The sequence below is a fragment of the Pleurodeles waltl genome, chromosome 10, assembly GCF_031143425.1.
Source record: "Pleurodeles waltl isolate 20211129_DDA chromosome 10, aPleWal1.hap1.20221129, whole genome shotgun sequence".
NCBI classification, from domain to species: Eukaryota; Metazoa; Chordata; class Amphibia; order Caudata; family Salamandridae; genus Pleurodeles; species Pleurodeles waltl.
Genome location: NC_090449.1, coordinates 845,777,996 through 845,803,047, shown reverse-complemented (window position 1 = coordinate 845,803,047; position 25,052 = coordinate 845,777,996).

Here is a 25,052-nt window from a genome sequence, read left to right as displayed (position 1 = left end):
CTAGTGCCGTGGCCTGGTTAGTGTCAAAATAAATGATGCTAACGGGCAGTGGAGGCGTAAGGAAAGACTGGGGGTTGTGCGTCAAAGAATGGTGCAACTCAGGTTAGCATCAACATTTTTTACTCTATCCTGACTAGTGTCATTTTATGATGCGCAACCCCCATGGAAATGACTCCTGTCTTCGGAAAGACAGGAGTCATGCCCCCCTGCCCAATGGCCATGCCCAGGGAGGGGACTTCTGTCCCCTGGGCATGATGTTTGGGCACAGTGGCATGTAGGGGGGCCAAGTTAGGCCCCCCTATGCCACCTTAAAAAAATAATGGAAATACATACCTGGACTTACCTGGGATGGGCCCCCCCATCCATGGGTGTCTTCCAGGGGTGGGTGAGGGTGGCAGGGGGTGTCCCAGAGTGCAGGGAAGGGCACCTGTGGACTGCTTCCATGGTCTCCCACCATGGAAATGAGCCCACAGATCCCCTAACACCTGCCCTGACCCAGTTGTTAAAAAATGGCGCTAAACAGGTTTAGTGCCATTTTTTAAGGCCCGCCTCCTCCCATGCGTCATTTTTGTGCGGGTGGATAAATAAGGCGCAAATGCCTTAGAGTCATTTTTTGCACGGGAACGCCTACCTTGCATCTCATTAGCGCAAGGTAGGTTTCCACGTCCAAAAAATGACACACACTCCATAACTTTGATGTTAGATGGACCTAGCGCCAAAGTATAAATATGGAGTTAAGTTTGCCCCGGATTTACGTAAAAACAATTATGCAAATCAGGCGCAAACAGAGTATAAATATGCCCATAGTGCCTCAAAAGTTACTCATTTTTTCTGCTCATATGGTTTTCATCCCAAGTCCTTTCCTGCTATTCTAAAAGACTCTTCTACACTTCCTGCAATCACCTCATTTTCTCTGAGATTACGTAAAATTCAATGCCTTGTACATTCTAACATTTTGTCTACCAAACAACAGATGAAAAGGATGGCTGATAAGAGACTATGGCGGTCATTACGAACAGGGCGGTTTGGCCCGCCATGCCGGCAGTGGCGGCTAAAGCCGCCAGCCGGCATGGCAGGCCGAACCGCCATATAAAGAACAGGTTGATGGCCGCCAGCGGCAGCCGTCACCCGCAGCCGTCACCCACCGCCATGCTTCCACCGCCAGGCAGCCTGGCGGCCGGAGGAAACATCATCCGCCAGGGTAGCTGCGCTACCCTGCGGATAATGTTTCAAATGCCGCCAGCCTTTTCCTGGCGGGATATCCCGCCAGGAAAAGACTGAAGGAGGGGGTGCCCCTGGGGACCACTGCACTGCCCATGCACTTTGCATGGGCAGTGCAGGGTCCCCCGTGCAGGCACCTGTCGCGCCTGTCACTGCCCGATATACGCGCAGTGACATGCGCGACTGGTGCTGGTGCACCTGCCGCACAACAACATTGGCGGCGGCTCCTCATGGAGCTGCTTCAATGTTGCGGCCGTGTTCCCTGCTAGGCCGGCGGGCGGAGACACTGTCTCCGCCGGCCGGCCTGGGGAGGAGGTCATTATACAGCCGGCGGGTTTTCCAGGAGGCTGGCGGTCGATGGAAAGACTGCCAGCCCGAACACGGAGGGAGCTCCCGCCGTGTTCGTAATGACCGCCTATGTGATGCTCCATCTTATCAAATCCAAGACAAAGTCTGGCTTTCTTCCAGCTTTTTACCCCTACGTCTGTCACAAAATAAGTTCTAACTCTGCTATTATGGACCCTTTTCAATTCTTCAAAAGATCAATCCAGTGTCCTTCCGTATTCGTTTGCCTCAAACGGGGAAAATATATCCTGTATTTCACATCTCACAACTGAAGCCCTATAAGCCTGATCATTTTCATAGTTAATTCACCTGTCCTCCTCCTTTGTTAGTGAATGACGAACCCAAGTATGATGTCCAAGAAATATGTGATTCTTGTATATCCAGGACTCATCTCCAATATTTCATTCATTGGAACGGTTATCCTCTAAGCGAGTGTTCGTGGGAAGATGACTCTTCTGTTCACACTCCTCTTTTGATCTTTCATTTTTTCCGTCTGTATCCGAACAAACCCGGGGCTCCGGGAGGGGGGACCTACTGTCGCGCCGCGGTCCGCCACGGGCCGGACAGAAAGATCGTCTCAGGGCATGGGTGGAGCCGCGGTTCAGTTTCTCGGCCGCAGGGCATGCCACACCCCTTTTTCCCGACTTTATCTCGCACAAGGCCCTAGATTGGGCATCGGGCCTCAGCGAGTTCAGGGCGCAGCACGCCCTCGAAATTAGGAGTGGGTGCCCCCCCACTTCCTCACTTACCTGGTGTTACCTGTTCTTTTCTTTGTCTTCTTTTCTCTTCTTTCTCCTTTTCTTCTTTCCTTCATTTTTACAAATAGGAGCCATGTTCTTCTTTCTCCCAGCATGCCTTTCTTCTCCCTCTTTCCCTGCATGCATTAGGATCCTTTTCTAAAATGGCATCTTCATCTATGTTCTCCTATGGTCCTTTCCCAATCCAACATGGCGTCTTTTTTCTTCCTGTCTGTCACTTCCTGTTTTAGGGTACATAAGGAGTGGGATTCTTGCTCTCTTTGCGCTGCAACACTTCCTTTGGTGGTGATCACACGCCAGTTGTTTTTCCTCCAGCCTTTTTTCCTCACCTGTTCCAGTTTCTTCCAGTATTTGGTTTCTTTTTATTGGAACACTTACCTTTTTTCTTGTGCTCATGCTCTGTTCCAGGGAGTTCCAGTCATAGAGGTTTTTTCCCTTTGGGTTTTTTTTCCTCTGGGACTACTTCTGGATGGCATGGACTGCCTTTTGATGTCCCATTGTCAGCAGCACTGTGGCTGCGAGAACGGGCTGCCCGTACTTTGGTCATGGCAAGACCTACAAGGATCGAGACCATCCTGAAATTCAAGTTGGTCCGAGCCGTAAGCGACGAGTAAATCGTGACAAGCTGCAATGGGAATCTCCGTAGGGACATTCACGGAAATATTGCTGGGAAGAGTGGGTAACGATGGTGGGAGTGTAGCTCCTTGTGGTGTGGTTCCTGTGCCGTCCTCTTTAGCTTGTAATTGCGTTACGTTCGTAACTAAAGCTGCCATAGCGTTTTTGGATTCCTGTAATTCCTTTTGTAATTGCGTAAGAGCTTGCATGACAGTATCCAAGGTGGCCATCCTGACCAGCACCCGCACAGACCAAGAGGAATGTAATTCTCGTGGGCTTACTATTCTGTCAAGGCCCAATTCCTCTGGATCTGCACAACGCTAATCAAGAGCCCACCTCCAGGCAGCACCAATTCAGATTTCTTAATGGTGCTGAAGATTGGTGAGACCATGCTGGGGGAAGGGAACGCAGGAAAGGAGCAGCCAGGAAGGAGATCTGAAAAGGAAAGGGTTAAGTACAAAGAAAAAACAATAGTAACAATAATCTTATGTTTTTAAAAATATGCAAGAAAACATTTTTGCTCGTAATGTGGAAACTGGCCAATTAGCTAGAAAAACAAATTTCTTAAGATAGCTTAAACCCAGATCATGGCACTCCAACCCAAAATTACTGTGATAAAATGTTGTCACTGAAATCCCTCCAAAGAGCATATGCCAGGAGCACAAGAAGGAACACTATAATTCTTTATAGAACATTGGTATTAAGCAATCAAAAGTTTTATAACAAAGATTAATCTGAATCAGAGTGTTCACAATCTCTTCTAAAGCATAAAAGAACATTCACTTGAAATAACGTTAATGTATTTTCTTCATAACATCCAAATAAAATCTCAACAAGATATGAGTTTGTCAACACATAAATAGAGTTCTTCCACAAAACGAACCCAATTCTTGTATTAACAAGAATTCCAACACAGAGTCAAGATTTCAGAGAGGAATGCCAGACAACATCGGTAACTATCGTAATTGTTAAAACCGCTCGTCTCCGAGAACAAATGGAGGAGCGGAAACAAAGTATCCAAAAACCGCTCCCCTCCAAAACCCAAGGAGAAGCGGAAACAAAGTAGCAAAGCTGCTCGCCTCTGAGATTCAAAGGAGGAGCGGAAACAAAGTAGCAAAGCTTCCAGTAAAGAATCACAAAGGCCGGCAGGGAAGGCACGTCGGAACAAACTCACCAGCAGCAAGTCCGTCCACTTGCTCCAAGGAAAATCCCCTGTCAGACGGCAGGAGGAAAAATAGAGAAGTCTCACTCGCAGGGAGGTTTCCAGAATAGTAAGCGTTGGAAACCGGGTGTGGCTGGTATTTATACCTCACCCACACCCCAACATGGCCGCCCATGGAGGTTGTTGGGAACTGAAGTCCCACTTTGAAGCTCCAAACCCAGAATAGGAATGAGGGCACTGTATCCACCATTTAACACTGCCTCCAGGCAGATGTGATTTGCCACAAGGATGGCATGGAAGGTGTGGCCTGCTGCAAGAGAGAATGTAGCAGGCATGTATTTTAGTAGAGAGATCGTCATAGGAGGTTTGTGAGAGACCACACCTCCTGTAAATCCTGACAGTACACCCCCTCCCAGGGTGCGGTCTCGGACCGGGCTTAGTTGTGTGGAGGAGATGAAAACGCTAAACCAAGCGGGGAGCGTGGACATGTGATGCGGGTTCCCAAGAATTATCCTCCGCTCCATTTCCTTCCTTGCTACTAAACACCATAAGGAAGAACCACGAAGACGGAGTCCAGGATGGCTCATACCTCATATTCCTGTTGCCCTTGGACCAAAAGCGGGGCCGGACGAGGCACACTGGAAGGAGCGGCAGGTTTAAGCAAAGATGTGTGAAAAACTGGGTGCATTCGTAAGGAGGGGGCTAATTTCAATTTATATGTTACTGGCTTGATCTGGCGAAGGATTTAGTACGGCCCTATGAACTTAGGGTGAAACATGTTCTTGTCCTTAAACTTAAATTTTTTTGTAGAAAGCCAAACCATATCCTTTTCCTTATATATAGGGCCAGTCTGATGTCTTTTATCGTATTGTATTTTATACTTTGTTTTAGCTTGTTGTAAGTTCTTTTGTAATCGTAAATGTATTTTTGGCATACGAGAAAAGCATGTCTTGGACCGCAGGCAATTTTTGTGTTGCAATTGTAATGTAACAGGTAGAATATCTGGGTGATGACCGTACAAACCATAGAAAGGAGTATTTTTAGTTGATGAATGACAAAAATTATTGTATGCCAATTCAGCTAGCCAGAGAAGGTCGGGCCATGTCGTTGGAGTGTCAGAGGCATAGCATCCTAAATATTGCTTTAATGGTTGATTTAACCTCTCGGTTTGACTGTCTGTCTGCGGATGGTGACTGGTGGACAGTGTAGAGTCAATATGCAAGGCCCGGCACCACTCTTGCCAAAAACAAGCAGAGAATTGTGTCCCTCTGTCAGAGAGGATAGTCGTTGGGATCCCATGAAGGCGGACAATATTTTAAAGCACTCGCTGTTGGGAGACCTTTACAAGCAATAAAGTGTGCGTAATTGGTGAGGCTGTCTACTACCACCAGAATCGTGTTTAAATGACGTTCTTCAGGTAGACCAGAAATGAAGTCCATGGAGATGTGTTCCCATGGTTGATTTGGGGTTGGCAGGGGGATTAATAAACCCTTTGGCTTGCTGTGTGAACTTTTACACCGAGCACAGGTTTCACATGACCAAAGTAATTGTTTAATGTGTTTGGAGAAAGTGGGACACCAGAAATATCTTTTCATGAGTTCCATGGTTTTCTGGGGGCCTGGATGCCCTGCCAAAGGAAGGGTGTGTAATCAATGGAAATCTGTTAATCTTAAGTCAGTGGTTGGTAAGAAGACTTGTGATTCAAATAAAGGTAGACCCTGCTGGATGGAATGTCTGGAACTCTGTAGTAACCAGTTCTGCCACTCGGTGATGTGAAAGGGAGAGCGAATAAGATCAAGAAATTTGTCAGCAGCTATGAGACATAACACTTTTGATGGTTCTATGATAGACTGTGGTTTTGCTTCTTCATGCGATAGAGAAGAGTCCTGTCTTGCCAAAGCATCCGCTTTCCTATTCTCTATCCCGGGCCTGAAAGTTACCACAAAATCAAATTCGGCGAAGAACAGCATCCATTGTAGTTGTCTGGGGGACAATATTCTAGCTGAACTCATGAATTGTAAGTTTCAGTGATCTGAGTAAACTGTGATTGTGTGTTTTGTTCCTGATAAATAGTGTTTCCACTCCTTAAAAGCCTCTCGAATTACTAATAATTCTTTCTCCGCGATGGTGTAATTTTGCTCAGCTGTGTTTAATTTTCTTGACATATAGGCGACTGGATGTAACTGTCCAGTGTTAGGGTGACGTTGAGACAATATTGCTCCTATTGCCACATCTGAAGCATCTGCTTCCACAATGAAGGGTTCTGTGACTTTAGGGTGAGCCAATATAGGTGCAGTAGTGAAGGCCTTTTTTAACGTGATAAATGCTTCCTCGGTTTCCGTAGACCAATTGAAGGGAGTATTTTTTCGCAATAGTTTTGTGATCAGTGCTACCTGAAATGGTCAATAAAACGGTGGTAGAAATTAGCAAAGCCCAGGAAGCATTGGATATCTATGACCGATTTTGGTGTGGGCCACTCAATCACTGCTTGGATTTTTCGTTCCGTCATCTGTATACCATTAGGGGTTAAAATAACTCCTAGAAATTCCACCATTCTACTGAGGAACTCGCATTTGCTTAGTTTACAATATAAATGATGAATTCATAAGGTATGTAGCACTTTTGTCACATGTTCCCCGTGTTCCTTTTCTGAATTGGAATAAATCAGGATGTCATTGATGTAAACAATCACAAAAATATTGAGATATTCCCTTAGCACATCATTAATAAAGTACTGAAAGGCAGCTGGAGCTTTGCACAGTCCGAAGGGCATTACTTGATACTCAAATAACCCATAGCGGGTTTTAAATGCTGTTTTCCATTCGTCTCTTTCACATATGCGGACTAAGTGATAGGCTCCACGAAGATCAAGCTTAGGATATATAACTGCGTTTTTGACTTGATCTAACAGTACTGGGATCAATGGCAATGGATATTTGTTCTTGACGGTGATCTTATTCATTGTTCTGTAGTCTATACAAGGTCTTAACTCACCGTTTGCCTGAGGTACAAAGAACAATGGAGAGGCAGCTGGAGAGAGTGATGGACGAATTAAGTTGTTTGCTAAACATTGGTCAAGGTACTCTCGCAGATATAGGTTTTCTTTTTCAGATAGAGCATAAATTCTGCAGTTAGGTATATTAGCACCAGGTAAAAGATCTATTTGGCAGTAGTACGGTCTATGAGGAGGCAAAGTACTTGTTGCTTGTTCACTAAAGACGTTGGCATATTCAGCATATATTGCAGGCACAGTGATTGCTTTTTCCGCTGCAGTAGCTCTATGTTGATGGGGCCTTTCCTTTTCAAAGTGGAAACAATTCTTTTGGCAGTATGCTGAGGACAATTTTACAGTTTGTTTTTGCCAGTGTGTGTGGATTATGCAGCATTAACCAAGGCATGCCCAATATGAAGCAGTATTGGGGTGCCTGAATGATATCAAAGAGTAGTCTCTCTTGATGTTCGTGACCGTCGACATCCTGACACTTCATGGGAGTCAGTGAGGTACACGTGGTGACTGTACCTCCGGATAACTCATTACCATCCACTGATTGCACGATCTCTGGTAACCTTTTTTTTTTACATATGTGAGTTGTAATGTTCCGACAGTTTGTGAGTCTACAAAGTTTCCAGTTTCCCCAGAGTCTACTTAGGCTTGGACTTTTTGCCATTTTCCTAAAACCATAATTTGAATAGAACGTCGAAGGTGTCTACAATGTTGAACTGAATTAAGACGTAATGAAGGGACCATTAATTTACCCAAGAGGTCCCCTTCCTTGTTTCTTGGGCCTTCTAGTTTTCTTTAGGGTTCTTGAGCATAGCTACTTGTTTCTTTGGAGTGGTAGTGTAGTCTGTTTTGTTTTTTGGTTTAGATAAACAATCTCTCACAAAATGCCCTTTTTTCCCCACAGTACAAACATTGACCCTTACGGCGTCGTAAGTCTTTTTCTTCTTTGGTTAAAGGCTGTTGAAGAGTTCCTATTTCCATGGGTTCACCAGCATTTTCTGAGGACCCCGAGGGTAAGGGATTTCGATATTTATCACACCGCCAATTTCCACGCTCAGGGCGCTTTTTGTCTCCTTTTCTTTCAGTAAGCCTGTTGTTAGGGTTTGTGCACAACAAAGAGCATGTCCCCTCTCACTGCACTAGTGGGTTCTGTAATAGCTCCCTTTTAAACTTACTATTGAAAGCCTTTCTTGTTATCTCACCTTCCCCCCCCCCCCTAGGCTTCTGTGTATGTTGTTTAATGTGCTGTTTTGTTTACACATTGGGCCTTGCTTTTACCAAGGCTTCTTTAAAACACTCCTCTCTAGGCCATGTGTTAATTTAACTCATTTGCATAATAACTGAAACTCTGCACACCTTTCAAGAACATGTGCAGCATGTGAGGACCACACCCAGCTCTTCAAACCACACCCAGCTCTGCACACCTTTCAAGAACATGTGCAGCATGTGAGGACCACACCCAGCCCTGTCTATAAAAGGCAGCCCCCGAGCCTCGCCCAGTGCTTGTGCTCGTCTACCTCCCGCTTACCTGAGGACAGATCCCTCGGCGCTGGCACTCCTGCTCTCTACAGACTTTCATTGGCTTCAATGGGCGCAGCTGCTGGCTCTTCCTTCTTCCGGTTTCCGGTTCCTCCTTGCCTCAGCCTCTCTCCTACAAGCAACCTGCAAAAGAGAAAGAAGACAAGGTTAGACTGATCAGTATCTCTTGCCAGCAACAAGTAAGTGCAAAACTTTTATTACCTGAAAGAACTTTGACAACAATTTCTGGATTCGTGTATAGACAATTTGAAACAAGATACCTTCCACGAACATTGTGATTCAAACTCTTTGTTACAAGAATACTTTGCGGAACTTTGTGAAGCAAACATTTTTTTATGGAACTTTTAAGAATCGAACCGTGGAAACCATTAACAGCAAGGCAAACAGTAAATCAAGGACTTGCACAAATTACATGCTGTATTTTGACGTAAAAGTACAGTATTTGTTTTATAAAAGATTCTGGAAATATGGTAAAAGTGAGTCTGCTATTGGCAATTTAGGCTTTAGTTATATTAAGATGAATGTTTGATATTGATAATTCTGATAACGGTATTTGTTTAATGTTTTAGAAGCTTTAGAGTAATAGAAAGCACATCCCAGAGCAGTAACACATTCCAAACCTGGAAACTAGAGACCAGGATCCAAGAGGTACTTTTAGAAGAAAATTTCTAATAAATAAAGGGATAGTCAGGAACCCAGTTAGGAATAGGATGTACTTATCTGTTCTTTGTTTATGTTTCATTAGGCACCAGTTTCTACAGAAGTCAGAGAGGGCCGCAGATTTGTGCAGCACTTCAACAGTGGAAACGCAAGAACGCTGTTGTCTCTTTATTTTATTTTATCCACTTCCCCCCTTCCCTTGAGCTTCTGTTCTTAGTGCACTGTTTTAAAAACTAGTGTGCTGGAACAAGCAGTTTCAGGGTGGGGTCGGATTGTCTTCAACCTCCATCAGAACTGAACAAGGACTCAGGTGAGCTGGGCTTTGACACCTATGATCCAGTTGCAACGTTAGATTTATTAAATCGGTACAGGTTTTAAGTGGAGGATCAATTTGAGCCAGGATGTCCTTCAGTTCTTCTTTGAGCCCCCGATAGAAGAGTGCAGTTCTTTTCTCCTCGGGCCAAGATGTTTCTACCACCAATCGATTTAAAATGAGACAAATAAGAGATGAGATCTTTGTTGCATTGTCGTAGCTCTAAAAGTTCATTATCAACTGACATGGTGACAGCATGTCGATCAAAGACCTTTTCAAACTCTTCTACAAACAGACGCCAATTGTACAGCAACCGGCTGTCCTGACGTACCAAAGGGACTGCCCAAATAGCAGCATCACCAGTCAAATACGAAATAAGAAAATCGATTCTAGATTGTGAATATGGAAAGGTGGCTAGACGACAGGTGAAGTGCAACTCCACCTGAGTAAGACAAATTTGTACCTTAGAGGGGTTTCCTGAAAACCTCTCGGGAGCTGCAAGGGGAATCTGCATAGGGACATTCACGGAAATATCGCTGGGAAGAGTGGGTAACGGTGGTGGGAGTGTAGCTCCTTATGGTGTGGTTCCTGTGCCGTGCACTTTAGCTTGTAAATGCGTTACTTTCGTAACTAAAGCTGCCATAGTGTTTTTGGATTCCTGTAATTCCTTTTGTAATTGCGTAAAGTTTACATGACAGTATCCAAGGTGGCCATCCTGACCAGCACCCGCACAGACCAAGAGGAATGTAATTCTCGTGGGCTTACTATTCTGTCAAGGCCCAATTCCTCTAGATCTGCACAACGTTAATCAAGATCCCACCTCCAGGCAGCACCAATTCAGATGCCTTAATGGCGCTGAAGATTGGTGAGGCCAGGCTGGGGGAAGGGAAAGCAGGAAAGGAACAGCCAGGAAGGAGATCTGAAAAGTAATTGGCTAAGTACAAAGAAAAAACAACAGTAACAATAATCTTTATGTTTTTAAAATCACGCAAGAAAACACTCTTGCTCGTAATGTGGAAATTAGCCAATTAACTAGAAAAACAAATTTCTTAAGATAGCTTAAAGCCAGATCATGGCACTCCAAGCCAAAATAACTGCGATAAAATACTGTCAGTGAAATCCTTCCAAAGAGCACATGCCAGGAGCTCAAGAAGGAACACTACAATTCATAATAGAACATTTGTATTAAGCAATCAAAAATTTTATAACAAAGAGTAATCTGAATTAGAGTGTTCACGATCTCTTCTAAAGCACAAAAGAACATTCACTTGAAATAACGTTAATGTATTTTCTTCATAACATCCAAATAAAGGGGGTCATTCCGAGTTTGGCGGGAACCGCCAATTGGCCGCTCGGCGGTCAGAAGACCGCGGGGGCCATTCTGACTTTCCCGCTGGGCCGGCGGGCGCCCGCCAAGGGAGCGCCCGCCGGCCCAGCGGGAAAGGGCCTGCAACACTGAAGCCGGCTCCGAATGGAGCCGGCGGTGTTGTTGGTGTGCGACGGGTGCAGTTGCACCCGTAGCGCTTTTCACTGCCTGCTAAGCAGACAGTGAAAAGCATACTGGGGCCCTGTTAGGGGGCCCCTGCACTGCCCATGCCAGTGGCATGGGCAGTGCAGGGGCCCCCAGGGGCCCCAGGACACCCGTTCCCGCCATCCTGTCTCTGGCGGTGAAAACCGCCAGAAACAGGCTGGCGGGAAGGGGGTCGGAATCCCCATGCGCCGCCATGGAGGATTCGCCCAGCCGGGGCTAATCCGGCGGGAAACCGCCAGACCCGGTTTTCCGACCGCGGCTTCACAGCCGCGGTCGGAATAGGCAATGAAGCACCGCCAGCCTGGTGGCGGTGCTTCAATCGTTCGTGGCCCTGGCGGTCTGACCCCAAAATCTCAATAAGATATGAGTTTGTCAACACATAAATAGAGTTCTCCCACAAAATGAACCCGATTCTTGTATTTACAAGAATTTCAACACAGAGTCAATATTTCAGAGAGGAATGCCAAACAACATCGGTAACTACCGTAATTGTCAAAACCGATCGTCTCCGAGAACAAATTGAGGAGCAGAAACAAAGTATCCAAAAACCGCTCCCCTCCGAAACCCAAGGAGAAGCGGAAACAAAGTAGCAAAGCCACTCGCCTTCGAGATTCAAAGGAGGAGCGGAAACAAAGTAGTAAAGCTTCCAGTAAAGAATCACAAAGGCCGGCGGGGGAGGCCACGTCGGAACGAACTCACCAGCAGCGAGTCAGATGGCAGGAGGAAAAACAGAGAAGTCTCACTCGCATGGAGGTTTCCAGAATAGTAAGCGCTGGAAACCAGGTGTGGCTGGTATTTATACCTCAGCCACACCCCAACATGGCCGCCCGTGGAGGTTGTTGGGAACTGAAGTCCCACTTTGAAGCTACAAACCCAGAATAGGAACGAGGGCACCGTATCAACCATTTAACACTACCTCCAGGCAGATTTGATTTGCCACAAGGATGGCATGGAAGGCGTGGCCTGCTGCAAGAGAGAATGTAGCAGGCACGTTTTTTAGTAGAGATCATCATATGAGGTTTGTGAGAGACGGCGCCTCCTGTAAATCCTGACAGTGGCTATCTGCCCGAAATAGTAGGTTCCCAGCTGAGCCAAATTGGCCAGAGTTGCTGTTCTAGTGCTCTATCAAGATGTACTGCAATTTGTTGGACAAACGTTCCAGCAGAGTGCTGTTCACACAATCCATCTGATGACAGACATGTGGACCAGTTGTCAAGCAACTGATTACATGAGTATCACTGCATACTGGATCACTCTTGTGGGGGTTAGGCAACAGCTATCTACAGGTCTCAGTGCAGAAGAAGCTTGTAAGGGCATTCAATGGCATGCAACTGTTCGCCATGGAAAAATTCCATAAAGCTACAAACATCTTGGAAGACTTTAACAGCACAGTATGTGACAGGCTGCAACCTCGAGGTCTTAGAATTGATTTTGCTGCCATGGACAATGGCAGTAAAATAGTCAAGGCCATGGTAGATGGTGGATATTGCCGGGTCCTTTGTTTGGAGCATTGAATCAAACTGATTGTGAAGAACTTTTTAAAACAATTAATACATAATCAGCTACATACTGGTCACTTGCAAAAGAACCTGCACTCATTTCAACCATTCTTTTAAAGTCTGAAAGCAATTGAGGATCATTCAGCATGCTAATAGTGTACCAATTAAAGCCCTCATACAGGAAGTGCCAAAATGGTGGAAAGCTACCATTTCACTGTATGTTTGAGCAGTACAGACCGATTACCGACTATGGGCCTGATTACAACTTTGGAGGAGGTGTTAATCCGTCCCAAATGTGACGGATATACCACCAGCCGTATTACGAGTTCCATAGGATATAATGGACTCGTAATACGGCTGGTGGTATATCCGTCACTTTACCGTCACTTTTGGGACGGATTAACACCCCCTCCAAAGTTGTAATCATGCCCTATGTCCTTCAAAGAGAAGGGAATTTTTCTAGGAAAAGCATGACCATGGAGATGGACGAATAGACTTTTATCAAATGCCTAAAACAAATGCTACTTACTTTTGAGGCTTTTACATGGTAAGTTAGCAAGGAGAACAGTACAATTAGTTATCCCGCTGTAGCATTTGCTACAGAACCAGTCATAAAAGGTGTCGCTAAGGTTCGCTGGGGTGAACAGCAACGGAGAAGATCACGAGTTAGATTAGATCCTAATCCTTGGCTTGGCTATTTATCCAAGGCTACAAAGGGAGGCTGCGTCATCCAAAGAATAGGTCTGTGCCATAATACTTCATATATGGTACAACAAAATACTGGACACTTTCATTCCTTTTTCAGAAGGGGATGTTTCACTATACAAGTTGTGGTTTGTTGAGCAAGCAAGAGCCCTAGAAGATGAACAGCTGGAAGTTAAAGTCTTGGGCAGAAGATGTGGCATGCTGCCTTTAACCTCCTGAGAGGGCAGTGCTGTTGTCTCATAGCAGCCAATACCAGCAACAACACCAGCAGCAGAAGAATTGGACCTAGTCTCTGCAATGGCTTGGTTTCAAGTGGTAGGGCTTAAGATGAGTGCAGAGGTGAAGGCAACAGAGGTCGAGCAAGTAGCAACACCAAAGACCATTGAGAGGATGGTCCAAAACTATCTGGATGACCCAAAAGAGGCCTTGGAGGACCAAAGCCTGTTGGTCTATTGTTATAGGAAGATGTGCCAATGGCCAGAGCTCTACAAGCTGGCAATAAAGTATTTGGCTTGTCCAGTAGCCAGGTTGTTCTGGTGAGCATGTGTTCAGTGCAATTCCGTTCAATGACATTGGAGACAATATCTACCTATCTCCCATGCACATCTTTCTTTTTTTATATTCCCAAGCAGGGCTGCCCCAGTAAAAGTCATTCATTTACAAGACTGTCAATGTGTTGCTTTCATGTGGAAAAAAGGAGATTCAATACAACAATTGTGTACCACCTTGCTTGGATTGGAACAGATAACTATTGCCCCAATGAGTGATATATTATTGAGTGAGTGTGAGTGATGATGATTCATGTGGTGGCAGATAGTGAGGGTGTTCAACTAATTAATAAACAATCATTTGCAATGTTTGTGGGCTGATGAGTGATTTTGCCAAAAGGTGACTGGCCTATTCACAACTAGCTAGACTTTATTGCCAGGTCCACTCCTTTCTGTACTTTTTTCTGGTGCTTTAAAGACAGACCCAGTCCGTTTAGTTAACAAATACAAATCTACACAAAATGATCAAATTATTTTGTTCCTCTTGTTCATCAACAGTGCACCACAGGTCTATATCTCTCAATTTCATTTAAGTCAGGAGTCAGACAGATTTTTTACATCATCACATAATTGACACACTCTGATAAATGTTATGACAGTTGTGATGTTGATCAGCCAGGTACTTGCAGCTACTTGTCTGGAATTGGTTACCAAATTGCTCTCACTTCTCAGTTAATTCCAAATGAGTCATCAAGAATGAGTGCAGCAGCCCAAGCTCTTGCCCTGCCTCTTGATTCATGCCTCAAGAATCATTTTTACCAATAGCGTTTACCAAATTGCATTTTTTGGGCGAATCGCAATTAAGTAATCGCTATTTGAATGTATGAAACTCCATGAGTTTCATTTAGCGATTCACAAGGGCTCACTAATGGACATACCTCATTAATATTCATGAGGTAGGTCACAATTTGCGACCCATTGCGAATGGCTACAATCACATGGATGGTGGCCTGCTGGGCTCAGCAGACCACCATGTCTGTTATTGCTTTAAAATAAAGCAGTCTTTTTTTTAAATGCATCCTGTTTTCCTTAAAGGAAAACGGGATGCGTTTAAAAAAGAAAAATGAAAATGTTCTTTTAATTGTTTAAAACCGTGCAGTGGTCCATAGGACCACTGCCTGCTCTTAAAAAATGTTTCCACATGCATTCACAAAGGGGAAGGGGTGCCTTGGGGAACCCTTCCCCTTTGCAAATGGGTTACCACCAATTTGAAATTGGTGGTACCTGCGATTGTTTTGCGACCCCATTCACGGTCACAAAACAATCATACATACCTCTGCGATTCAGTATTAGGAAGGGACACCCTTGACACGCCCCTTCCTCATACCGAATTGGTATGTAGTCGCAAATCCAATTTGCGACTCGGTAAGTTACTGAATCACAAATTGGATTTGATACATACCAAAATGCATTTTTGCAATCACAAACGGACCGTTGGGCTGTTTGCGATTGCACTAATGTTTGATACATCTGGCCCTTAGCTTCTCTGTCCTTCTCTTTGACTCTACCGTTTCTGTTTTACAATCTACAGGCCTTCTCCTGCACACAAGGCAAAAGTGCTGTAACACTGCTGCTTACCTTACCGGACCAGTTGAGCTAGACACCCAAGATGCACAGTCTGAGAAGAATTGTATTTATATACAGTATCATTCTTTGATAAGTTATGATATAAATAACCCAGTGACTGTGTTTTCTTTCAATCTAGTTGTATTTGATTGATAATCCTTCTAAATAATCCTACAGTTGGAATTCACCTAGGTGGGAAGGGGACCTCACATGTTATGTCTTCCCTGTTGTCGCACTAGCCTGCTACTGCTACCACCACCATTAAGAAGGCACCTTGGGAAAGCCAGCAATAAGGTTTTGGACAATTGAGAGAGGTAGCAGCATTGCTTCACATATTCAGGCAAAAGAACTAATATGTGAAGTGATCTTGTTTAGATAGTGACTTCTACTAAATATATATTTTTTTAAATATGTATTTTGTATGTAATATGCATAGGCATACCTCCCTAGTGGGCAATATAGTTGCAGAGGGTAGTAAGGCCAGGGTTTAACTAACTAGTATACACTTTGATAAGTTTATGGTTACTGCAGAAGTGGCAAAAGTTAATATCCTCAAGCCTTTAGACAGCCCTAGTCTGTGTTCTACCCATTGTGGTAGCAGGGTACTGTTTGGGCATAAGTAAACTAAGCAACCTAGCAAATAAATAGTTATATGGCACAGGACTTCACAGTCAGCTAGGGAAAGTCTAGGGGGAAAAGACAATGTACAGTATGTGACTGTTCAGAGGGCAGCTTTTTGTCAATTATAAAACAAATTGTTACGCTAAAAGCAGTGCCAAGACAAAAGATAGACTGCCATTCTTTGAAAAAACAATTCCCTTTTTTTTTTTACAAATAAAGCCCACCCTCTCCTCCCACAACAGGCTCACCCTCTCCCCAAACAAATACAAAAATCACCCAAATGTCCAAAGAAGGTCCAACAAAGTCCTCCTTGCCCCAACTGCCCTTCCCATTCCCACCCTTTCACCGACAACAAAATTCCTTCCCACCAAAGATAGTATATTAAAGAAAAGAACTCAGAGGGCATCTAGCTGGGCGTGAAAGCTTGCTACCTCTTGAACTGGCTCCCACTTGATAAAGCAGAGCCAGCTCCTGTAAGATGTAGCAGAGGAGGCGGTCTATGGATGATGAGTAGGGGCAGCAGTGGAGGATCCCGTCTGCCAGCAGTCCTGGCGATGGTGTGACCTAAATGGAGGGCCAGGTGGCTGGTGGAGCGACTGAGGGACAGGGGCATGTGCTATATAAAGAAAAAAAATAAAAATTACATATTGTAAATAATAGTTAGTGCAAACACTTGTTTATATAGTGGCACAGTAGCAGAAGATTGCAGGTCCCATAGGACCATAGGTAGTTTGGATGTGATTAGTCACAGGGCCAAGTTTTCCCCAGACATGCATTACATAAAGCACTGACTACATGGAATTAGGCCCGAATACATTAATGAGTAAGGCATATGTGCAGCACAATTAATAGTGTTTTTGTTGTGCAACATTACATAGGCATACTAGTGTCGGGTCTGCTACTCTTTGCAGTCTGCAGCATGTTTTTGGGGAAGCCGTAATGGACAATGTATTATCTTATTGTGATGGGGTTCCAGCGGCGACTTCAACAAGCTTCATCGGGTCGGCTCACTTGGAGATCCCCAATAGGTGCCCCAGAGGAACCTTGATGAGCAGCTCTGACCTAAGGGAGAACTGCTTTCAGTGTCAGATGGAAGAGGAGGTTAACTGGAAACCGGAAGAAGAAGGGAAATAAGACGCAGGACCAAGGGAGGCAAGAGGAAGTGCTGGAGTGAAGACGGGGGACTGAGAGAGGCGAGAGGACACGTTGGAGTGAAGACGCAGGACCCAAGGGAGGCAAGAGAACATGCTGGAGTGAAGATGCAGGACCCGAGGGAGGTGACAGAACGCACAGGACAGAAGACGTGGGTCCTGTTCAAGAGGATAATACACAAAGGAAAGAAAACGAAGGACCTGAATGAGAGGAAGGGATGCACAGGAAGGAAGACGCAGGACCTGAAATGAAGACTGTGGAAGAGCCTGCCCAGGGAGAACCCAAGAACAGAGGAGGATGGTTCTGTGAGGATGCCTAGGAAGTGAAGGAAGAATCCCTGCCCGAAAGCCAACGTTCCTCCATGAACATGGCTAAACAAGGTACAGTCTTTTTGGTATATAAAAGGGTGGTGAAAAGACAATGGGGGAAAACACACCATATGTATGATGGATGAGGCTTATGGTGAAGGGCCCCTCTATAGACACTTTACTGTATGGGGTCACTGCCTGGGTGTATATCACCAAAAGATTCATAAATCCCCCCCTCACCAGTGACTCACGAGCACCTCCCCGGTTTTCCCAAGATCTGAAACACTTACCTGACTTTGGCTCCTTGTTCCTCTCACTCTTCCTTTGAGGCAGATTGGTTGGCGTAATCCGGGCAGCCAGAAGACATCCTCCAACCTAGGAAAACCTGAAAGAAAAAGACAACCTTAAAAAGACTACCTTAAGGAAAAGAGACAATAAATACTCTGAAGTGAGAACAAGAGGGAAAAGTGAGAAATAAAGAGAACCCACATTAAGCAAAAGCACCTGGTGATTCCTTCTCTGTAAATAAACCTACAACACTTACTTTAATCCCAATGGCCCTGCTCTTCTCCTACTGCTTTTCAATTCTATCCTGATTCCAAAGAGCCAGATAAATAAATTCATAGTGTGAATATCCTGTCTGCAGTAAAAAACAATGCACTGCAGTACTGGGAAGAGATCATATATATATTGTATTGGGCACGTTCGTCACTGAGTATCCCATACACCAAAGTCTAAGTCAAGCACTTAGACCCACTTTACTCCCTTGTCTCGCCCACCATTACAAATTATTTTCAATAAATACCTTCTCTTGGCAGTAAGAAAAGTTACTATACCGTAAGGTAAGTTAGAGGGATTAAGCTAAGCAAAGGTTTTCCTATAGTATAGTGGAGTACCACTGTTCATCATGTGCTAAGCTCTTGCATAGACAGTCACTGTATTTGATGAATGGTCGAAAGGGAAAACTTTGAACAGGGATACATCCATCTAGGAAGTCATGAAATATATATATATAAATCAGTTGGCCAGACAAATATGGCACATTCCAAGAATGTATTTGTTAATTTTCTGGTAGGCTGGGACAGAGCTTAGGAAAGAATAATGGAGTAAAGTACTAGTAGGAGGAGAGTGAGTGGACACTGGGAAGCACACCTTGTTTTCAGTTTGTAATGCATTGAAAACTTTGTAATGCTGCAGTAACTGAAGCAGATGCACAGCCAACACTGGAAAGCCAAGTTTAAAGATGCTGCAGCTAGGTCACAGGTGGAGATACACCATGGTCAGGGAGGTGATGATGATGGGTGGGATATCTGCCTCTTTTAACAAATACAGTATACTTAATTTGTCAATAAGCAAGCAATGTGACTTACTACCACTCATCCCTGCCACGGCTTGGATCCCCCCCCAACCTTCTGGGCCACCTCCATTGCACTGCCACTGCTGCTGGCCCCAGCACTGGTGGTCTATGCAGCTATGAATAAATGACCCATTGTAGATAGCATATTCACCTCCTAAGTAATTAATAATATTTTAAACAACGTACAACAGCAATACATCATTACAGTTCGGTTAGCAGTATCTTTTATCAAAACTATCACTTTAGGAGGTTTGTTGGTTGACATGTTAGAAAAGGCAGGTAGTGAAACTAACCAAAATCTTTTTTCTCCTAATTAAGGGACTGAGCTATGATGAGGCATTGAAGTGCAATGGAGGAGTGGAATGGTCAATGAAGGATGTATGGTCTTGGTTGGCAAATGCAGTGGGATCTCATTACTTGCCTGCCACGCTGTACTGTCAGGGAACTACAGGCATACTGTATAAATGAATAATAACACAACATTGGGGGGGGGTCCAAGACCATGTTCACTCGCATTTTGACTGTTTGAGCATGAGCAAGAAAGCCTTAACAACAACCATGTTTAGTGAATAATAGCTTACTCTGGCTTTCAATCTTCACAGTACCAAAAATCTGTTCTCTTAGTCTTACAGCACAACAAGACATATAAGGGGATACTGCAGAAACCGGGAACACAGGAAAAAAGGATAATGCAGGGGTAACAAGTATTTAACAAACATTAGATCGATGAGTTAAAAAAAGAAGACAGTTTAAAAAATACAAAAGGCAAAAATATTGCACTAGTGGGGAGAGGTAAAACCTAGGGAAGTAATAGTAACAGGAGGTACTGGGGCAAGCATAACTATCTGTTGTGGCAGTGACCCTGGTGGTGGTAATATCTGCCACACTGCTGGTGGCAGCCCCTTCGCCCTGCTCCGATGATGCCCTCTTGTCCTTGAATGCTGATTTAAGAAATAAAGAAAATAACAAAAGATTAGTGGTACAGTTAATCTCTAAAAAATATTTTGACAGACAGATGCAGTAGCATTGCACTTTTCTAAATCATATAGCCTGCTACCCTATTCCTAATTTCCTAAAACTAAATCGTATTACTAATTTCCTAAATTTAAACTACATTTCAAACTACTACTGCATTGCAACAAATGATCTTTGGCCAACTGAGTTGGAGAAACCCCTTTTACAGACCAACTCAGTTTCCCTTTTCAATGCATACAACACATCACTGGGAGATTGGGACTGTATGAGATACATAATGACAGGCATAGAGAACACTAACTGCTTGATATGCTACTATCTGAATAACAGGACAGAGGAATCAGCATCACTTCTTAAATAATCAGCCAAAGCGAGTGCCGAGTAGGTAGCACTGAGCACCTGGCTAGCTCAAGCTGGATAAGACATTATTCGTACCGTGAACTTAACTTACCTCTGAGTGTGAGCAACATGCTATTTGCAAAATATAGTAGTATTTTTAGAAAATAAAATATAATTATTAGTTATTCATGACCCATACAACCTCAACACCTAGCAAGTCAAGCAGGTAATTTTCCCTATTGGTTATGTCTGCCCAGTGGTGCACGTTAGCTGCTGTGTGGTGTGCTGCACTCCTGTGCTGGTGCACATGGACAAACATACTTTCTCCTACAGCAGCCAACAATCCCACAGGGCATACCCTCTCCAGGTCTGCAACCTGCTGCTAGCCTGGAGGGGAGGTGGCGCTGAACCCAAAAAAACAGGGTGGCCACCTTTTCTTTCCTTAACAAATGGGGAGGGGCTACACCACTAAGTGGTGGCAGCACCCAAAACGTGTGCAGCTAGTGGCTCTTGCAACACCGCTTGCTGCTTGTTCTGCCATGGGGTCGGGTGAAAAAAAATCAGTATGACAACACAAAGCAGAAAGGAATAACTGAAGGAAGTGGAACACAAGTAAACGGAAAACAAAAAAAAGTACAAAAGTAATGAAAAAGTAAAAAAAAGACAAAAACATAAAATACATAGACGGAAAGTCACACACTGATAAAAATAAGTAACTGAGGAGTGGATGAGTGGGATGGGAAAGGATTGGCACAGATAAGAACTGATTAAAAAAATAGGGCGAGCACTATGCACAGAACAGCAAGAAAGCATGTAAAACAAAATGGCCACACTCATGTGTACTGCATGGTGCATTTCATGCTGGTTGTCAGTGTGGAGAAACAGTGCAAAGAGCCAGACAAGTCATTTTTTTCACAGAGTTCCACAGAATCTCGCAGAGTATTTTTGGTAACTCTGCAGAATTCTGTGTAGCAAAAGCCCACAAGTTCCCTCCAGGCCTAAATAAAAGAAGACTGTCAACGTCACAGAACTGCAGTATCAAGGCTCTGAAACAATGATGTTTTACATCACTTTTTTACCTTAGTAATTTAAGCTAGGATGACATCAAAACCATCAAATACTTGCCGTTTTTGTCATCCAATCTTTAAATGTAAATTGGGGCGGACAGGATATTTTAAAACTGTCTTACTTTAGTGGTGTGAATCATTATTTCATAAAACTGCAACTCCTGAGAGATGACATGGGCAGCAGCCTCACTCCCTCCTCTACTTATGGATTTAGCTCTATCCACAGTGAGATGCTGCAGCGAGGTGCAGCAATGTGCTGGGGCACGTGGTGATCAAATCTGCCCTACAAGATCCAATGACTGTGGACATATATTGTGTTATTAGTGCAGCATCCCTGCTGGTGTTGTTTGAACGGATCATCAGAGGCACCTGAAATTCCCATCATATGCATCTTTGGCCCATCTTCATGATGATGAACCACAGCCTCATGCCAGCATGATCGAAATGTCTACATTTATTTAATGAAAAGTGAACATGTTGGCCCAGGTTCACTAATAGTTTGCCCTGGTGCTGACACAATACAAAGTGTTGCAAAGTATTGCAAAGTGATGCAAAACAGTAGCAATTATTTTCTTTCCAGCACAAAATGTGTTTTGCACTGGAAAGATAGCTTTTTTACATGGTCAAATCCACACTGTGTTGCAGAGCTTTAAAAGGCATTTCTGGGGGAAGATCACCACAAACACACACTGATTTTGAACAGAGGGAGCCAGGAATGCTATGCAGGTGCACTACTACTAAGGGTAAAATATTCAAAACGCTATATTCTATTAGGTGGTGCTCCAAGGGGGGGGAGTGGCTTCCCGACTCTCCACAAACCCACAACTGTATACCTCACACACACAATCAAATCTTGAGAACAGATCTTCATATCAAAGCCAAAGTCCTATAACCATTCAAAGTTTTCTTTATTTGATGATCTTGCTCTTAGCCATGCAGTTGTTCCATTCTAGTCAATCATGTTCCAGTCAACACGTTTTGTCAACCAACTTCATCTGGCTAGAAAGTATATAACACAATACCATTATTCTCCATCTTTTTTTGCAAAATAAATAACCTTTACACCTCTTGGTCAATTATCCATGTACACAAGGAATGCCATTGCACCCATAATAAATGGATGAATGGGTAGTGCTCATATTACACAATGTTTAGAACAAAATCAGTTAGATTACAAAAGATCAACCATGTGCCAGTCTAAAAGCATACTTGTCATCCTTTCTGGACATTCCAAATCACTCTGAGTGTGCCATGACAACTAAAACAGTACAAAATAGTCTGCAAAGCTTACACCTAGTGGTACTATTGTTGATCTATTAGTGAACAAGTAATTACACAAATGGAGTGGGATTAAAAAATAGTACAACCTAAATAAATTGGAGAAGTTTGTGTTATGTGAACTCCATAGTGATGGGGATGTAACCATCTGAGAAGCAGATAAGGGTGGAAACAAAGTATTTATGAAGAAAATGGATTATGATAATTACGTTTTGGTACAAATACCAGAAGGGAGGTGTTATGGAAAGTTTGACAGGAACCCGATCACAGAAATTAGTAGTAAGATTGACAAAATAGTTTAAGGGGAACCTTTTAAATGAAGAAGAACATATGTATTTGAAAGTGAATAGGCCAAAATACTCTTGCTTATACACATTTCATAAGATACATACACAGTTACCATTTCCACCAGATAAGCCTAATATATGGGGTATATGGTCACTTATGAAAATAAGGCCACAATATGTTGAGGTAGTTCTGAGACCAATTGTAAATAATCTCCTCTTTCATATTAAGGACACCAAACATGTTTTGAATATGATGAATGATATTAGTTGGGGACATGATATGATACTTGTCACTATGGATGTGGTTTCATTACATACAAATATTACCCATGAGTGAAGTTTAAATGTTTTGAGGCCTTTTTTGAATAAACAGCAGGCTAATTTTATAGAACTGACAGAGGTACTTTAGGAGATCCCTTAATTTATTATTAAGAACAATGTGCTTCTGTTTAATGGAGTATGGTATAGACAACTTCAGAGATCTGTGATGGGTGCCAGATGTGCACGTTCATACACAAACCTCTATGGGTGGTTTGAGGGACAGCAAATCTGGGGCCAAGGCAACTCCAAATGTATGGGTAATATCCAATATTGGGATAGGTTTGTAGAGGATGTCCTACTTATTTGGATAGGCAACGAAGAGGAAATTTCAACACTTGAATGAAAACAAAAATAACATGAAATTTGATCTAATTTATATTACAGAGAAGGTCACCTTTCTGGACATTGAATTATATGTTAATGAAAGGGAAATTGCACAGTAGGATGTTCCATTAAAAGACTTCATGCAAATTAAATTTGCATGCTGATAGTTCACACCACAAAATCAACTCAGAGCTATTCCTTCAGGGGAAAAGATAAGAATAAAGAGAAATGGTAGTGATGAGTTTCAAAATAATATCACTGAAATGGAAATAAGGTTCCTGATGAGGGATTGTAATTATGATCTAATAGAGAGAGCAAGAAAGAAGACCTTGGCTATGGGTGTTGCTTAAACGCTTAGGAGTGGTGAGACTAACAAAAAGAATAGGAAAGCTATATTAAGTATTAAGGGACAGATGTATCAAGGTTTTTTGCATTCGCAAACGGTGTGAATGCCCGTTTGCGAATGCAAAAAGCCCTTTCAGAATGTATGAAAGACATTCTGAACGCAATTTTAAGGAATCCCTAAAATAGCGATTCCTTAAAATTGCGACCCTGTTTAGACAGTCGCAAATTGCGACTCTCTGAATTAGAAATCGCAAATAAGGATTCCTTATTTGCGATTCCTTAGCACATGTATGAAGCAATTCCTAAATGCGATTTGGGCATTTAGGAATCGCTAACTACCACCAAGTTGAACTTGGTAGTAACCATGTGCAAAATTTAAAAATGCATTTAAAATCTATTTTTAAAATGTACATGTAGAGCACACATGCCCTTTTGGCATGTGTGCACCTTACATGTCCCAAAAACAAATTCTGGGGTGCAGCAGAGGGGGCCTTAGGCCCCCAGCACCCTGGGGTTTTGCATTTCACAAATTGTGATTTCTAGTTAAGAAATCGCAATTTTTGAAATGCAAAAAATTCGCAGATATGGGCCAACAGGCCCATAGGTGCAAATGGGGCCGGTATCGCAATTTGCCATTCGGTAATAGCATTTGCGAGTTTTAAGAAATCGCTACTACCGATTCGCTAATGTGATACATGGCATTTTGCGAGTCGGAAATAGCGATGTCTTAAAAATCGCTATTTCCGAATCGCAAAAGGCCTTCATGATACATCTGGCCCTTAGATTCATGACACTTTTGTAAGTGATGCTGGAAAAGTAAGTAGAATTCTGAATAGAGCATGGCATTTAATTTTGCAGGGTGAAATCATTAGAAAACATATTGGGCTACATCCCAGTGTGACATATCATAAAGGGAGACCACTGAAGAATGTTGTTAGACCTAGCTGTCTGGGTATGAATCACAGGCACATTGGTTGAGTCTAAGTTGTGAGGGTTTCTATAAATATAGACAATATGGTGTGTGCAAATATGTTTTGAAGAAGAAGGCAACATTTAAATACAATGGGAGTGTAAAATTAAAAATCTGGAAAAATATTTGTAGGAAAGTCCCCCTTTTTGCCCTGGACCCCCACACTTTTTGGACAGGTACTGGTGGTTACTGACTCTTGGCTGTGCCCTGGGTACTGCTTACCAGTCCCAGGGCCAGTGCTC